Below are 17,443 nucleotides of genomic sequence, written 5' to 3' on the forward strand. Positions count from 1 at the left end.
AACAATCTGAAATTAAACAGTTAAGTCCTAAAGAATCCATGGGTCAAAGAAGTCTCAAGGGAAATTAGAAAATATTTTAAACTGAGGAGAAGTGAAAAGACACTATATTAAACTTTTTAGGATGTAGATAAAGCAATGTTTAGAGATAAATTTATTTTATTAAATGATTATATTAGAAAAGAAGAACAGTCTCAAATCAAGAATCTGAGATTGTATCTTAAGAAACTAGAAAAAAGAACAAATCAAAAACAAGCAGAAAAAGAAAACAAAGAATCAATGAAATAGAAAACAGAAAAATAATAGAGAAAATCAATGAAAGCAAAAGATGATACTTTGGAAATATCCAAAAATGTTAAACTAGGCTGGGCAGAGTGGCTTACCCCTGTAATCCCAATACTTTGAGAGGTCAAGGGAGGAGGATCACTTGAGCCTAGAAGTTTGTGACCAGCCTGGGCAACATAGTGAGATTTTGGATTCTATCTTTATAAAAATTTAAAAGAATAATATCCTGGCATTGTGGTGTGCACTTATAGACAGCTGAGGCTGGAGGATTGCTTGAGTCCAGGAGTTCAAGGTTACAGTGAGCACTTTAGCCTTGGCAACAGAGTAAGATCTTGTCTTTAAAAGAAGAAAAAAGTTAAATCAAGAGGGACAAACATAAAGAGAGTACACAAATTATCACTATAAGAAATGAAAAAGATGTCATTAAAGTTCCCATAAATATTAATAGAGGAAAAACTATAAATAAATCTATGCACATAAATTAAGCAACTTAATATGGACTAATTCCTTGTAAACCACAAACTACCAAAAAAATATATATATAGTACTATAACTGAGTAGGTCTAAAACCATCAAGGAAATAAAATTCGTGACTGAAAACCTTTTGGGGTAAAAAATCTCCAGACCCAGAGAGTTTCACTGATAATTTTTACAAAATATTTAAAGAAGGTGTAACACTAATTGTCCAAAATTTCTTTCAAAAAATAAAAGAACATTTTGTGACTAAATGTGGAAACCAGCATTACCCTGATAGCACAAGCAGACAGATTACAAGAAAACTACAGAGGAGTATCCCTCATTAATAAAGACAAGCTTCCAAAGACAGCAGAAAACTTTCGTGCTTTAAGCCCTGGAGAGAAAAGATTTGGTTATAAGGGTTCCTGCTTTCACAGAATTATTCCAGGGTTCATGTGTCAGGGTGGTGACTTCACACGCCATAATGGCACTGGTGGCAAGTCCATCTATGGGGAGAAATTTGATGATGAGAACTTCATCCTAAAGCAAACAGGTCCCGGTATCTTGTCCATGGCAAAGGCTGGACCCAACACAAACGGTTCCCAGTTTTTCATCTGCACTGTCAAGACTGAGTGCTTGGATGGCAAGCATGTGGTCTTTGGCAATGTGAAAGAAGGTATGAATATTGCGGAGGCCATGGAGCTTTGGGTCCAGGAATGGCAAGACCAGCAAGAAGATCACGATTGCTGACTGTGGACAACTTTAATAAGTTTGGCTTGTGTTTTATCTTAACCACCAGACCATTTCTTCTGTAGCTCAGGAGAGCACCCTCCACCCCATTTGCTTGCAGTATCCTAAAATCTGTGCTCTTGCTGCAGTTCCCTTTGGGTTTCATGTTTTCCTTGTTCCCTTCCATGCCTAGCTGGATTGCAGAGTTGAGTTAAGTTTGTGATTATGAAATAAAGACTAAATATCAATCAATAAATAAATAAATAAAATAAAAGTACACCATAACTGAGTGGGTTTTATTCAATGTATTTCACCACAGTGAGAGGCTAAAGAAGAAAAATCACATTATATCAATTGAAGTAGAAAAATCATTTGACAAAATTTAACACATACTTACAGTAAAAGCTTTTGACAAACTAGAAACAGAAAGACACTTCCTTAATCAGATAAAAGGCTTCTATAGAAAACCTACATCTATATTCAATGGAGAAAATCTAAATGCCCCTTTTCCCAACATTGGGAACAAAGCAAGATGTCTACTCTAACTATTCCTATTCAACATCATACTGGAAGTCTTAGCTGATGCAATAAGGCAAGAAAAAGAAATGGAAGTCATAGATAGGGAATACAGACATAAAGTGATCTCTGTGTTCAAGCTACCCAAATTTCTGCATAGAAAGCATCCCCACACCCATCGAATCTACAAAACCTCCTAGTACTAATGTAACTTTAGCAAGGTTATATGATATGAGGTCAATAAAAAAAAATTGTATTTTGATATTCAATTACCAATGGACCTAACAACAGATAATTACAAACTTAATTTTTAAAAAATATATAATACACTTTCTCTCTTCCACTCAAAGATGCAATACTTAAGTACAAATTCAACAAATCATGTATAGGTTCCATATGCTGAAAACTACAAAATGCTGCTGAAGGAAATTAAAAAAGATCTAAATAAATAGATTTATCACATGTAAGAATTAGAAGATTTCATATAGTAAAGATGCCATTTCTCCCTAAACTCATCTTCAGAGGTAAAACGATTCCAAACAAAATCCTATCAGAATATTTTATTAATATAGACAAGCTAATTTTAAAATGTATCCAGAAAGCAAAAAAAAAAAAAAAAAGAAAAAAATTGGCATAGTTAAAATACTTTTCAAATTAAAAAAAATGGTGTTTAAGCAATCAAGCTACTTGATTTTAAGTCTTGCTATAAACTTTCTATAGTAGAGACAGTTTGGTACAGGCAACAGGATAAACATATAGATTAACAGAACACAATAGAAAGTCCAGAAACAGACTCACACAAATATGGGTCTGGTAATTTTTTTACAAAGGTGAAAAAGCATTTTAATGGAAAAAGAACAGGTTTTCAACAATGGGGTTGGTACAATTGAACATCCCTATGCACAAAATGAACCTTTACCTAAACTTCACACCTTCATTAAAAAATTAATTCAAAATGGATCATAGACCTAAAATGTAAAGCATAAAACCGTAAAACTTTTAACTTTTAAGGGGAAATGTTCATAATGTGCAATAAGGCAAAGAATGTTTAGACATGACACCAAAAACATAATTCATAGAAGAAAAAAAATTGATAAATGGAACTTCAAAATTAAAAACTTTTGATCTGCTAAAAGCATTGCTAAGAGAATAAAAAGACAACCTACAGATTGAGAGAAAATACCCTCAAGTCACATACCTTACAGAGGACTTGTATTCAGAATATATAGACAACTATTAAAACTGCAGTAAGAAAACATTGAATGCAATTAGTAAATGGGTAAAAGACATGAACACACGCTTCACCAAAGAGATAGACAGATGGGCAGCACATAAAAAGATGTTCATTACTAGCTATTAGGGGAATGCAAACTAAAATCATGATAAAATACCCCACATTACCATTAAGAGGCTAAAATAAAAAACATTGACAAAACCAAGTGCTGACAAGGATGTGGAGTAACTGAATCACTGATCCATTGCTAGTGAAAATGCAAAATAGTCCAGACACTCTGGAAAACACATTGGCAGATTCTTCTACAGTTAAACATATTTGTTTCCTATTTTTGTATGTTTACCATAGGGAAATCAAAACTTACCTTTGCATTAAAACCTGTACACAAATGTTTAGAACACTTCTATACATAGTTGCCAAAAACCAAAAACAATGCAAATTTCCTTCAGTGGACAAATGCATAAACCAACTGTGGTTTAGCCATACAATGGGATACTACTCAACAAAATCAAGGGATGGACTACTGATTGAAACCTCAGAGTCATGACACTGAGTGAAAGAAGCCAGTCTTGTAAGTTCACATGGTGTGTGATTCATTAATATAACATTCTCAAGGGGGACAAAGCTATAGTGATAGGAAACAAGCCAGTGGACACCAAGAGTTATGAGTGGAGGAGGGTGTGACTATCAGGAGATAGCAGGAGAGAGTTTTTGGGATGAGGAAACTGTTCTGTGTCCTGATTGTGATGATGCTCACATCAATCTATGCCAGTGTTAAATTTCATAAAATTGTACACTAAAAAGATCAGTTTTACTGCATGATTTTTTCTTTTCAAAAGAACATTCTGATTTTTTTTTTTTGCTGCAACTTCTAACTGGCCATCTTTCTTAGAATGTGCACCTTTGGTGCCATGAAGCCCCTATGCTGGAGAGACCACCTGAAGAAGCCACTTAAAGAGAGACATCTGAAGCTTCCCAGCTGTTCCAGTTCCCATGTGGTCCAGGGCTCCCAGTTCAGCTCTGGCCATGGGAGTGAGCCAGACTTCAGATGAGTCCAGCCTTCAGATGAGTCCAGCCTTCAGATGAGTCCAGCCTTCAGATGAGTCCAGCCTCTGATATCTCTCTGTAAATACATGAGATACCCTGTGTGAGGACAAACTGGCAGAGTTCCATCAACCCCTGGAACTGAGAATAAAATGATCACTCTTGTTTTAAGGTATGTTACACATCATAGATAACTAGAAAATTATTATTATTTAAAAATCATTATGACACTTTAAATTATTTAAGGTATGAAGTACAGTGCAAACAATAAAGTAAAAAGTAATTTTGGTAATAAGCTGTGATGTTATAAGACCCCCTGCCTCACTTGGCTCATCCATGGATGGCAATGTCAGGACCTGCCTACAGTTCCCACCATAGTCATGTGCCAAAGCAGATGCACTCAGGGACTGTGACATCCTGCCTCCCTATTCCTGCCCTAGCAGGGCTCAGAGCATGGGCATGGTAAATCCTTGTGCAGAGACTAAAGTAGGCTACATTCTTTTTTAAATTATTTATTTATTTAGGCAGAGTCTTGCTCTGTCACCCAAGCTGGAGTGCAATGGCACAATCTCAGCTCACCGCAACCTCTGCCTCCTGGGTTCAAGTGATTCTCCTGCCTCAGCCTCCTGTGTAGCTGGGATTACAGGTGCCCGCCACCATGCCCAGCTAATTTTTTTGTATTTTTAGTAGAGATGAAGTTTTACCAGGTTGGCCAGGCTGGTCTTGAACTACTGACCTCATGATCTGCCTACCTCGGTCTCCCAAAGTGCTGGGATTACAGGTGTGAGTCTCCACACCCAGAAAAATAGGCTACATTCTTAAAAAAAAGAAAAATGTATACATAATATTTATACATCCAGACATAGTTATACATATAATACATTTATGTAAGACACATTTATATATAATATATATACATACATATATATATCCAGACAGTTATAACTATATACATTTATATAACACATATACTTATATACAATACATACACATACATACAATTACTTATATATATATATACATACATAGTTATATGTATAATACATCTGTATAACACATATATTTATATACTATATTTACACATACATACCTATATCCAGGCACAGTTATGGGTATAATATGTCTATATAACACAAATATTTACATACAATACATATACATGCATACAATTACTTATATATATATATATATACACACATAGTTACACATATAATGCAGCTATATAACACATATACAATATATATACATATATATATCCAGACACAGTTATGATACATCTATATAACACAAATATACAATATATACATGTACAGACATATGTCCAGACACAGTTATAGGTATATGTTTATATAACACACACACACACACACACACACATACATAATACATATACATACATGCAATTACTTATGTATGCACATATATAGTTATACATATAATACATCTAAATAACATTTATATACAATATATACATACAAACATATATCAGACACGGTTATAGGTATAATACATGTATACAACACACATTTATATACAATATGTAGACATACAATTACTTACATAGTTATATGTAGAATATATCTACACAACATATTAATATGCAATACACACACATACATATGCTTATACATACAAAGTTATATGTATCATTCATTTATATACAATAAATATACATAAATACACACACAGAGTTATACAAGTTCCATGCCTATGGAATTTACATGTATGTCCACAGGCATGGAGAAGCTAAGACTAAACAGGAGAAGTAGGAAAACTTCAGGGCTAGCCACAAGAAGTCATTACTGTCCCTAGGGCGAAGGGATAACTGGGGAGAAGGCATTTTCAGAGGCCAGGAATCAGGACCACTTGCCAGGAGCCAGTACCTTGGAGGAGATAAGGAAGCCTGGGAAACAGTGCTTGGAGTTTAGTTTCCTGCTGTGCAGAACAGAAGAGGGGAGGGGAGGTGGGGTGGGAGAACATAAGTTCACAGTTAGAAAAAGGCCTGGAACTTATTGAGCAACCTAAGGGACAGCTGCTGTGACTGAAGCTGAGGGACTTGCATAAAGTTACACAGCTGGGAATGTCTTTATGATAAGACAAACCAACTAGATAGGATGGAAGAGATACAAAATTCAAGTGCATTTTGGGATTAAATGTGAGCTTCAAAGATTTTTACAGGGTTTAAATCCAGATCTGACTGCCTTAAAGGACGACATGTACTTGTATTTCCCACAGATGCATTTAACAGGAAGGGGCCCGTGTTTACTAGAATATACAATTCATGGGAACATGGGATTTGTGTGTTTTATTTACTGCTATATCTACAGCACATGGAATGGCACCTGGCATATAGTAAGTGCTCAATAAAAATGTGTTCAATAAATGAACGGTACTTGCTGACATAGTGTTTGTTCTTGGTGTTAATCAGTGTGGCTGAGTAAACACAGATCATTTGTTGGAAGGGTATGTATATTTCAAAATTGTTGGGAGATGAAGGGCAGGTCTTGGGAACAGCAGGAACTAAGGAAGCGGTGGAGGTCTAAGAAGCTTACAAACTTCTCATTATAATAGCAGCCTGGTCTGGACATGGCTGCTGCTTCAGTCACCACCGTCATCCTCATTAGAGCAAACTCCAAACATATGCTATTCTAGATATGGGGAGAAAGCTAACTCAGTCACCTTAAGTCACACACTCGGAGCAGTTAGAAATAAAAAGACTCATACAGCTTCCCTAGGAAGAGGCCATACTGGGATGTGAAACCTGGGAATTGCTCACTGCCTGAATCCAACTTCAGTGAAGAGAAGTAATTCTCCATAAGGAAAACTAGAAAAGCACCATAGAGTGACGGTCAAAGACCATGAGTTCTAGAGCTAGACCGCCTGAGTTCAGATTTTGATTCTTGTTGCAAATCTTAGGTAAGTCACACACTTTCCCTGGCTCAGGTTCTTGATATGAAAAACAAAAATAACATATTTGTATTAGCTCATATATGCAAAGTACTTAAAGTAGTATCTGACCTGACTAAATTGTGCGATGAATGAAGGTTATTAACTATTGGAAAAGAGATGTATGCTAAGCAGCCACAAATGAATTTGGACCAGTCTATCAGTTATCTACCACAATACGCCACATAACAAACACACACAAAACCCAGTGGGTTAAACCTGAAAACATTTATTTAGGTCGTGAGTGTGCTGTTTGGATGGGTGGTTCTTCTGGGCTGGGCTGGACTCACTCAAGCGTCTGTGGTCAGCAACCAAAGTCACCTGAGGGTCCATTTCATGAATCTTGGCCGTATCCCTCACCTTTTGGAGGTTGGTTGGTATTGGGCCATCTAGGTTGACTTCCCCTTTGCTCCTTGGGGGCAGTGAGCTAGCCCAGGCTGGTTCACTGCTGGTGGCACTGGCAGGGTTTGAGAAGACACATGTCAAGTTTTGTGAGGCCTAGCTGGGAGTTGGTACCCTCATTTGTGCTGTAGTCTATTCGCCAAAGCCAGTTACAAGTTTAGCCCAGGTTTCTGGGGTTGAAGTCCTAACCCTTAATACCTCAGAATGTGACTATCTTTGGAGACATGCTCTTTAGAGAGGTGATTAACATAAAATGAGGTCATTAGGGTGGACCCTAATCCAATCTGACTGTCGTCCTTAGAAGAAGAGGAAATGAGGACACAGACTGGTGCAAGAGGAGGAACACGTGAAGATGTAGGGAAAAGATAGCCATCTACCATCCAAGGACAGAGGCCTCAGAAAAAAATCCATCCCACCAATGCTTTGGTCTTCTAGCCTTCGGAATTGCTAGACTCCAGAGCTTCTAGGCTCCAAAACTGTGAGAGAGTTCTGCAGAACTTTGTTATGGCAGCCTGAGAAAATTAATACCCATTTGGGTGAGGAAACAGATGCTACCTCTTTATGTAAAAACCACAGTCCCATTGTGAACCATGCGTTTACAAGGAGGTGTAAAACATTGGGGACATTTTCTCGGCATGTCTAGAGAGGCTGGTGTGGAGAGGAGCTAACTCATGTGGCAGGGATAGGAATGGGTTGGAAATCAGGAAGCTGGTCTAGACTCCTAACTCTGCCTTCTCTGGGCCTCAGTTTCCTCATCCATGCCATCAGAGTTCTGGACCAGTTCTTGCTGTGTTTCTTCCCAGCCCTGACAGCCTAAGATCAAACTCCAAGGTGAGCTACTCCCCACCTCTCCAATGATGTCTAATTCCAGAGTGAGTCAGAAGATGCTCCTCTGCTTGGCCCTGGGCACATTTTCCAAGGACTTCAGCCCACAGCCTCACCAGCAAAACTGCTCCCCAAATAAAGACAGAGGCCACCTGCCAGGTTTACCTCACAGTGCCCAACAGAGAGAACAGCTCTGCACAAAATATCTGCTTAAAAGAAAAGACAGCAATTGATCCTTCATGTAGTCTCATGGACGACCCCTCGAGAGGGCAAGTTAATGAGCATGGATTTGGGGGAGCTTTGCCTGAGGCCTGCAGAGAATTTGGCTGACAGGAGAGATAAGAGGGGGAAAACATAGATTGGTAAAAATTAATGAAATCCCAGCAAAAAAAAAAAAAAAAATCCATTAAAGTGGGAAGCTGAAATGAAGTGAGGCTACCTGGTAAATCTGGAAGCATGTTAACCAGGTGACCTGAATTGGCTGGGCTGCAGGCTGTGAGAACTCCCTTAAACAACATGGCGGGACCCATGATCCTGTGACACTATGGATACAGGAAACAAAGGGGCCACAACTTCTGAAAAGAGGAATGAATGGATGTCACAGCTACCTGGAAATAAATAAATACATTCTCCCACAATAATAATAGCAATAATAATAATGATGGAGGGATTTACTTACAATTATTTATTTAATAAATAAATTGGGGATTTATTGAATAATTAGGATTTATTTATACATTTATACAATTATCTATAATATTTATATAATTATTAATTATAACTTTTTGTTTGTTTTTTGTTTTGAGACAGAGTTTCACTCTTGTTGCCCAGGCTGGAGTGCAATGGAGTAATCTCTGCTTACCACAACCTCTGCCTTCTAGGTTCAAGCAATTCTCCTGCCTCAGCCTCCTGAATAGCTGGGATTACAGGTGTGCACCACCACACCTGGCTAATTTTTTATATTTTTAGTAGACAGAGTTTCTCTAAGTTGCTCAGGCTGGTCTCAAACTCCTGACCTCAGGTGATCCGTCTGCTTCGGCCTCCCAAAGTGCTGGGATTACAGGTGTGAGCCACTGTGCCCAGCCAACATTTTTATAATTATGTAGTTTATATCATTGTTTATAATATTTATATAATTATATTTTCATAATTATTTATATTTATATAATTTAAATAATTTGTTTATAAAATTTAAATAGTTATTTATATTTATATAATTTAAATAATTGTATTTGTATAATTTATAGGATTTATTGATTTATTATTATTATCATTATTACTTGAGCTTTTAACATCTGCCAGACACTGGTCTACCTATTTTAAGTTTGTCAACTCACTGAATCCTCACAAAACTCTTATGAGGTAAATACTGAAATACCATTAGCATTATTTTTACAGACAAGGCAAGAGAAGCACAAGAAGATTGTGTCTCAAGTCATAATAGAACCAAACTTCAGCATGGGCAGGCTATGTCTAAAGCCCGGGACTCTAGCTGCTTTTGCCATATTGAATTCTCCATATTTTCTGGAGCCTGTTAAGTGAATGATAGAAAAAGGACTTATTTTACAAATTGGAATGCTGAGGCACAGAAGGGGGCTTCCATGAATTGCAAGTGTCTGCAATCCACTCACAGTGCTATATTCTATTCCACTCGAGTGCCTCATCCTCTTTGTCCACCTGGTGAAATCCTACTAATTTCTAAAATTCCACTCAGATGTCATATGAGAACCTTCCATACTCACCTGAGGAAAAGCAGGTTCTTCCTTCTTTGGCTCCCACAAAACCCAGCATATATCCTTAATAGAATATTTTTCATATGCAATATTTTCTCTTTTATTTCCAGAACTTTTTAAAAAAGAAAATCACATAATGATCACAAATATCCATGTTCCCATGCACTAGAATTTATGTTTGTTAACATTTTGCAATATAGACTACAAGACATTTTCTAAACAAAACCTTAAATGTAACAAATGAAATTAAGATATTCTTTTTGCACAATACAATAAATAAACGATTGCAGATGAAGCTGAAGTATCATATCTGCAGTTCACGCTCCCTGCCACTGTCAGGAATTTCTTGTGCATTCTTCTGATATATTTTAAAATTCATATATATCTATTCACAAATATGTGATTGCGTGTGTGTGTGTGTGTGTGTGTGTACATGCATAGGCAAGGAATACATTTTACTCATCTCTCTGGAGCTCAAATGTAGCAAAATGCCTGTCACTTAGGTAATAATGATGATGAAGAAGATGATGATGATTGATATAGTTTGGATATTTGTTTCCACCCATATCTCATGTTACAATGTAATCCCCAATGTTGGAGGTGAGGCCTAGTGAGAGGTGTTTGGATAATGGGGGCGGATGTCTCGTGAATGGCTTAGGCCATCGCCTAAGTGATAAATGAGCTCTTGCTCTGAGATCTGGTGTTTGAAAACCGTGTGGCAGCCCCTCCTCTTGCTCCTGCTTCCACCATGTGATGTGCCTGCTCCCCCTTTGCTGTCTGCCATGATTGTAAGCTTCCTGAGGTATCCCCAGAAGCTGAGCGGATGTCAGCACTATGCTTCCTGTAAACCCTGCAGAATCTTGAGTCAATTAAACCTCTTTTCTTTATAAATTATCAAGTCTCAGGTATTTCTTTTCTTTTTTTTTTTTTTTGAGATGGAGTTTCACTCTTGTTACCGAGGCTGGAGTGCAATGGCGCAATCTCAGCTCACTGCAACCTCCACCTCCTGGGTTCAAGCAATTCTCCTGCCTCAGCCTCCCGAGTAGCTGGGACTATAGGCACGTGCCACCATGCCCAGCTAATTTTTTGTATTTTTAGTAGAGACAAGGTTTCACCATGTTAACCAGGATGGTCTCGATCTCTTGACCTCGTGATTCACCCACCTAGGCCTTCCAAAGTGCTGGGATTATAGGCATGAGTGACAGCGACCAGCTCAGGTATTTCTTTATAGCAGTGCAAGAATGACCTAATACAATGATGGTGGCTAACATTTTCTAAACCTTTCTTATGTTCCAGATTCAGTTCAAAGCTATTTTGTGTGTATACTAAATAACATAACTTTCTCAATGATTGTATGGGGAAGATGCTATTATCAAGCCCAGTTTATAAACTTAAAAAAAAACTGAGGCAAAGAGAAGTTAAAATAGGAAATATGGAAAAATTATTTAAATCAAGGCAGTCTGGTCCCAAAGCTTCCTGTGCCCATGTATGTGAATGGGAAATATAACCTACATTCAGGAAAGAACATAAAGCATAGATGTACAGTTGGACAAAAACTTGATAACCACCACTGAAGACAAAAAAACCCCCAAAAAACAGGGTATTGCAAGTACCCCAGAGGTCCTTTGTAATTCCTCCTTGATTATAATCCTCTCCTTGTACCACCTACAGATTCTTAAACAATATAATTTGCTTTCTTTGATTTTGAGCTGTGTATACATGAAATCATTTAGCACATGTTATTTTGTGTCTTGCTGCTTTGGCTTAATGTTGGATTGTGATATGTTGTTGCATATTTAGTTTGCCATTGAGTGATAAACCTCAATTTATTTACCCATATGGGTTTGGTTTGTTTCCAATATGGAGCAATTATCAAAAAGATACTGCCATGAAACCTTCTTGCATATGTCTCCTTGTGTATGTTGCAGATGTTTTTCTAAGATTCACACCTAGAAGAATTGCTAAGGCAGAAGGTATGTGTAACTCCAGTTGCAGTGGGTAACATTAAATTGCTTTCTAGGAGCCAGAACTCTTAACCACAATATCAAATGGCTTTACCAAAAGTATATGTTGGAGAAATAGATAGATATTTTTAAAAGTGAAATACCAAATACAAGGAGGGGACTGCATTAACCAGTATCAGAGTCTAGGAAGCTAAGCATCTGTCTACCAAAATAGGCATCTCCCGGTGGCACACATAGGCTCTGAACCTGGAAATAGCTGAAATCAGCTGCCCTGGAGGATTGTAAGGAACACATCCTGTCCGTCCAATGCTCTGCCTGGATGGCATCTGCTGACAAAGCAGAGGGATAGATGTGAGTAGTGATTTGGACTTTATCTCCTGACTAGTTAATTACATCTTGCCCATATCAGCACTGAGGAGCAGTCACTGGGAGGCGGCACAGAACTCTCCATGCAGCCAGAGCTATACTGGGTGGTCCTGCCTCAGTTTCCCTTTTGCTTTTCTGGGACTTTTGGGGGCCTCGAATAGTTGCTGTTATCACTATTTTCACAGACAAGGCAAGAGAACCATGGGGAGATTAAATCTCCCTGCCAGATCCAATGTGCTCTTGGGGACTGCCCTGATGCAAACCCTTTCCACCTTTATCCACAATATCTTCAAGTGGACACCACTGGGGTTTCTCTGAATAACCGAGATGGCTCTTCATTATTCTGCCCAAGATGTCAGCTAGGGCTGTTTACAAATCCAAGGATTCTCTTGCCAAATGTACAGTCTGTTCTCCAGGCTTTCATGTTATAATGAAATGAGTAACAAGCAAGACATCTTAATATCCTATTCTGCTAGAAAGTGAGATTTTCCCCCTCCCTCTCTCTTAATAGATAAGTTAATATCATCAAACCTTCTGAAAATATATTTTATAAAAACATATCACTTGCCAAAAAACAGTTGTATTATAAAACTGGAGAAATTTGTTTCAACTTGTTAAAAACCCTATTCTCAGCCATAAATTTAGTTCCCGTTTTTTTTCCCCCTTCAATTAATTTCACACTAATCCATTTCTTTATCAGGCTTTGGAGTGAATGCGTGCAGAGTGAGTGATGAGGATGAGGGGGCAATGGAGGTGTTTGGCTCTGTAATTTCATCCTTGAATTTTGTGATTACTAACAGGACAACTTTTTTAATTTGCTCTTTTGTCTGGATTCCCTGGCTGACAATCTGCTCGGTGAGCTCGGCTTTTTAATCAATCACCTACATAATCAAATGTCACTGGCTATCTGCTCCGTGTAATTACTTTTGCAATTAAAAATCAACCTCAAGTTGCCTCATCTAATTAGAGGGATGGGCAGATTTTCATCTAGATTGATTTTTTAATAAATATTGACTTAAAATGCCATAATCTCATCATATTCTTTCATTTTCTTTGTACCAAAAATCAAACAAATGGAAGAATTAGCAAGCAGAAGGAATCGAGGGACTTCAAAAGCTTCTGCTGATTCAGACACACAAAACTATGCTGTACAGAAGCCCAGCTTAGCTTCCCTAATAACAACACTCAATAGCTTCCACCTTTTATTGGAAAAAAGAACAAAGCAATTCAACGATTATGTTTCACACCAACACTGTTGCAAGCCCACCATTCTAAGAGCTCCCAATTTCATTTACCGTACTGCCAAAGATAACCAATTCTATGAATGATATTATTTCCTTTAAAACAACCCCGCACATGCTACTAGAATTTTTAGCATTAACAGAAAATATATAATGCTTCATGCTGGAACCACAACCACGAAGTTTTCTTAAACATATGAATGCCACTACAGCCAGATAATTTCCTTGTCTTTGCTGCCTGTGTCTTTTACGTATTGTAATTAAAGCACTGTCAATAACACAGTTCGTTGCTTTTTGGTTGTAGTGACTGATGTTGAACAAGGAAACCCCACAATCTGGTAAGAGATTACCTACAGGAAAATAACACACTTTGCTTAGAGAACAATTGTCCCAAGAAGAAATGTAATGGTATCTTGTATGCCTGTTTGTTTATTTTTTTTTTTTTTGATCCAAAAAACCTGTCAGTGACCCTGACAGAATTCTATTTAAACCTCAGCAGATTGGGGTGATTATGAAGAGGGAATAATGCTTCTAACATCTCTGCTTCATTCTGGCACAAAGAAGGTACGTCTGTCTTTTTGTGCATTCACAGTAAAAGAGAGAAATAGGGAATTGCCACATTTGACTGCACAGTTCACTCTAAGAATAAAAAAAAGGGTTGGCAAGAAAAGTGGAACCTTTGGCTCTTATTGGTGGCAAAACAAACAAGGGAGTAAGGACAGACTCAAACAGAAGAGCCAAGGAAAAGAAGAAAGAGAGCAATGATTCCACCCCTACTTCCCTCCCTAAGGCAGAGAAGTTTCCTGCCAGGGGGATATTTCATCTGCAGTTTCAGCCTTAGTACCAATTTGGTGTCTAAATTGTTTTTCCCAAAATGATATGCCATGGTCTATTAGTCATGTAAAACACTGCTCCAAACATAAAGTCTTTTTGGTCAAATTACCTTAAGAAACATAACATTCTCCACCTCTTTGCTGGAGAGAAATGATGCACGTAATCCTAGCAAGTTTTGGAAAAGCCTTGCCACAGTGAAGTCTGTTTGGCTCAGAGCTTATCAAAAGTATTTGTGGGCCAGATGCGGTGGCTCACGCCTGTAATCCCAGCACTTTGGGAGGCTGAGGCGGGTGGATCACGAGGTCAAGAGATCGAGACCATCCTGGTCAACATGGTGAAACCCCATCTCTACTAAAAATACAAAAAATTAGCTGGGCATCGTCACGCATGCCTGTAATCCCAGCTACTCAGGAGGCTGAGGCAGGAGAATTGCCTGAACCCAGGAAGCGGAGGTTGTGGTGAGCCGAGATCACGCCATTGCACTCCAGCCTGGGTAACAAGAGCGAAACTCCGTCTCAAAAAAAAAAAAAAAGTATTTGTCTATAGATTTTTCTACTGATTTATTTGTTTGCTTATTTATTTATCTGGAGGTACCATGTAGACCATTCTTTTAGTATGCACTTGGGGAAACACTAGTAGTCATGCCACACAGGAATTTCATTTTTCTGCACTATTAGCCTCTCTGGGGGACAAACCTTGTCTTCTAGAATGTGTCACTGATTATGCTTTCTAAATGTAAAGTTATGGCTAGTATGTCTGAGAATACTTATGTGGATTGCCTATGATGTCCTATAGCAGCAGTCCCCAAGCTTTCTGGCACAAAGAACTGGTTTTATGGAAGACAATTTTTTCATGAACTGGAATGGGCAGGAGAAAGGGAATGATGGTTTCAGGAAGAAACCATTCCACCTCAGATCATCAGGCATTAGATTCTCATAAGGAGCATGCAACCTAGATCCCTTGCATGTGTAGTTCACAATAGGGTTTGCACTCCCGTGAGAATCTAATTCAACTGCTAATCAGACAGCTGATGGAGCTCAGATGGTAATCCTCACTTACCTGCTGTTTACCTCCTTCTGTGTGGCCCAGTTCCTAACAGATCACAGACTGGTAATGGTCCATGGCCTGGGGATTGGGGACCTTTGACTTACAGGATATGATGATGGCAGCAGGGATCCTGGGCTTGTAGTAACTAGGTGTCATCCATGGTTCTTGCCAGAGAGAAATTCTGTAAGTATGTGTTCTGCCATCACAAGGCGTAATGCAAGTTGAAAGTGTTTCATGGGTATTCCCTGCTGTGTGGAAGGACAAAACTCTACCAAGAGTTTGAGGAATGAATAGAAAGAGAAAAGGAGAATGGATGACAGTGAAACTACTTGACATTTGTTGAACATTTTCTGTGTGGTAGGCACTGTGCTGAATGTTCTTCCTGCCTTTTTTCTTTTAACCATCATAATTATGCTAAGGAGCAAGTACTGTTTGTAGTATTTTCATCATCACCATTAAACAGATGAGAAAACTGAGGCTTCAAGCAGTGAAGTGATTATGAAAGGTCATAGAGTTGGGAATTGGCAGAGTTAAGCCCCACACCCACATCTGAAAGACAACAAACTCTTTGGACTTTGAACCGTTTCTTCTAAGAATAAGACTGGGGACAAGAGGTAGGAGGTGCTGACATAGGAGAGAGGGCTTGTGCTGTTGTGGAAGAAATAAGCATTGGGGGCAGGTGTATGACTTGTCTGTTGCCACAATAATTCTATGTTATGACCCACTCCAAAACGCAGTGACTTAAGCTTCGAATCTGCAGTTTAACTAGGGCATTCTGGTCATAGCTGGCCTAACTCATGAGGCTGTGGTCAAGTGTGAGTTGTCTGGAGGGCTCTGCTGATCTTGGCTGGTGGTTTGGCTAGGGGATTCTGCTGATCTTGGTTGTCACTCTCCCATGATTCAGAATCATGGCTATTGCTGGTCTAGGATGGCCTTGGCTTGGACAACTGGGTCAACTCAGCTCTGTGCCATAAAACTCATTTTTCATCAGGTTGGCCTGAGTGTTTTCTCATGGAAAAGGCAGAGGAGCAAGAGAAGAAATAGAAATATACAAACACATTTCACTTGCTGGATGTTTGCCAGTATCTTGTTGACCAAAGTAAGTCACATGACCAAGCCCAGAATCAAAGGGTGAACACTGCCAAGTTACATAGCAAAGGACATGAATCCAGGGAAGGTGAAGAATCTGTCAGAGTGGGAAGTGTCCCAACTGGTAAATCTAAGCCACAAGTTACCTGGACTCACTTCATCAGACCACTGGTGACACAGGATGCTTCACATATTTGATGCTAGGGACCTAACCCTGTCCTTCCAGGACAACTGTGAGGTAGGTCATCACATACTAATGGGTGATAGACTCCGTCTTCTAGAAAGACCAGCCAACAGCTTAGTGCACACCCCTCTCAGAGAAAGCCAGAGTGGAGGGTTTATGCACAAAGGGGCACCTTTGGAGGTGATCCTGGGCTCTAGAAACCTGCTTTTCCCCTGGTCCTCTGAATCTGAGGTTCCATAATAGACCTGCTCAGAAGCCAAAGTGAAGTTCTAGAGACACACATAGCCCAGGGTACAAACTCAGATGCCAGCAGGAGCACTGAATAAATGAAGTTGAATTCTTTCAACACAGGTACCCTTTTATTTATATATAAGATGCATAGAAATATTCTTTAATTCAACATAGAAATATGCTCTACTATTTTTCTTAAAATGTATTCCTCTCTTCATCTAGATTTTTTTCTTACCTTTGTTGCATTGTGGTTACAGATGTGTATTTTCTCTATGGTTAGAAAAAACACTAATCAGCAATGCAAACATAAGGATAAATGA

At 38.6% G+C, this 17,443-nt stretch overlaps 1 pseudogene; it reads left to right on the forward strand.

Moving 5' to 3' along the window:
* The first annotated feature begins 1,090 nt into the window (after positions 1 to 1,090).
* On the forward strand, positions 1,091 to 1,644 carry LOC108589272 (peptidyl-prolyl cis-trans isomerase A pseudogene; annotated as a pseudogene).
* Positions 1,645 to 17,443: the final 15,799 nt, after the last annotated feature.

The sequence above is a fragment of the Callithrix jacchus genome, chromosome 20 (assembly GCF_049354715.1).
Source record: "Callithrix jacchus isolate 240 chromosome 20, calJac240_pri, whole genome shotgun sequence".
Lineage (NCBI taxonomy): Eukaryota > Metazoa > Chordata > Mammalia > Primates > Cebidae > Callithrix > Callithrix jacchus.